Here is a 2,040-nt window from a genome sequence, read left to right as displayed (position 1 = left end):
GTCAAACATTTTGTTAGATTGTTGTTGCAGTGTTTAGCTTTTGTTATTTTGTATAGGTTTCCTAAATTAATTCATTGTAATTCATATAAAAACATAAATCCATCCATTATCTGTACCCGTTTATTCCTTTCAGGGTCACTGGTGTCCATATCCAGCAGTGACAGTGCGAGGGGTGGGGTACACCCTGGACAGGTAGCAAGTCCATCACAGAGGATTTAATATAAATACAGAATTTTTTAAACAAAGCTTTTTATCTTTCCAGCTGGGAAATCTCAAATACTATTTGAGGTTTCCTCTTTATAGTGACGTCAATAATTTTAAATCAGATTCCAACCAACTATTTACGACTGAGTATTGGAGCCACACAACCAGATTTATTTTATTACAAGAATAAAGTCGTAATGCTACGACTTTATTCTCATATGACTTTTATTCTTTTATCATAATATTAAAACTTTCTCTTAATTAAAAAATCTTGTGTGGTCCTAAACCTGTCAAATATTAATGAATTATAATTAGGAAGATAGATTAGGATAATAATCCAGGTATCAGAATAAGCAGGAATCTGAAAATGTACTGAGGTCATTAATGTGATTTAATCCTCAGTTTGATGTGGTGGGACACACGTCCTCTCCCTTTGGGGGGGTCTCCCTGAGCAGAGGGAGGTGTGGACTCGTCTCCACATCAGACGGCTCAGTTTAAGTTCAAACTKTAAATTGATCACAAACTGCCTTTTATGTCCCTGAAGGAGGAAAAACTGTGGAGTCCGGTTCTTAGTGGGCCAGCTCGTGATGGACCAGTTTATAGTGGGAGCCGCAGGAAGGACAGCGCTGAACGTCTCCCTCGTGAAGCCAGAACCACACGATGGCAGCCTGGTCCTCCTCACCTGCGCGACAGGTCGTCGTTATTAACGCTTTGGTTTTAGGAGGAACAATAAAATCATCCTGAAGAGGGGAACTCAGAGGCAGCCCACCAGCCTCTTGTTCTCGATGCTCGGCACGATGTGAGGGTCCTCCCTCGTGCCGGCGTACTGTTTGGGCTTCTGGATGTTGTGTGGATCCTGCAAATGTTACAGAAATTAATTTTATTTAAAAGGGATTAGTTCTGAGCTAAACGTCTGGTTTTAAAACAGCAGCAGCATCTAGCTGTAGCAGTTCTGTTGCAGCCTGGGTTCACATCATAACATTTCTGCCAGAATTAAAGACTGCAGAGGAAAAGTTTTAAAAAACAGCTACAGCTAATATTAATTTAAGACATCCAAGTCCAGACGACATTAGTTTAATACTGTCCAAGCTCAAGTGCTACTGCTAGCTGCTAATGTGAAACTGAGATGTAAAGGTTTAAAAAAAAAAATCAGCATTTTACCAAAAACTGCTGACGATAGAGACTGAAGTCATTTTAGGCCCTGTCTACACAGAAACAAGTTTTTATTTAATTAGCTTCAGCCTGGTGTCCACATGGAAACAGACACTAAACCACATGTCAAACTTAAGGCCTGCGGGCCAAATGTGGCCCACCACAACATTTTGTGGGGTTCCTGTGACATGTATATTTTTYAGTTAAATGTCAAAGAAAACATCTTTATATTTAAGAAACTTTGCATAAAACACGCAATTTTATCCATTTTGTCACAAACTGACATTTTCTTTTGAACTCTGCTTAAACAACGTGAAACAGGAAGTGACATCAAAGGGGAAGGTGAAACAATATTTGAACTCTGACTCATCTCTGAAAGAAACACAAAATAATCTTAACAGATTAGTCGTAGCAACGCTGTTCACTTTCAGACATTCCCCTTTGACATCACTTCCTGTTACAGGCACTTTCAAATCAAAATAAGCTGTTTTGAAGCCAGCACTGACCATAAACTACACCTCCCATAATGCATGTTGATTATTTTACCCATCACTAAGAGGAGCTGCACACGGTTCAAAATTCAACGTGTAAAATCTCTGTTTTGTTGCGTATTTATCGGCTACTTTTGCTGCAGCCCGGTTGTACTGGGAAATGGGAATTTCCCACTTAAAAGTCACAAATCTG

This window comes from Austrofundulus limnaeus, unplaced genomic scaffold (genome assembly GCF_001266775.1).
Source record: "Austrofundulus limnaeus strain Quisiro unplaced genomic scaffold, Austrofundulus_limnaeus-1.0 Scaffold30, whole genome shotgun sequence".
Lineage (NCBI taxonomy): Eukaryota > Metazoa > Chordata > Actinopteri > Cyprinodontiformes > Rivulidae > Austrofundulus > Austrofundulus limnaeus.
This window is presented reverse-complemented; position numbering follows the sequence as displayed.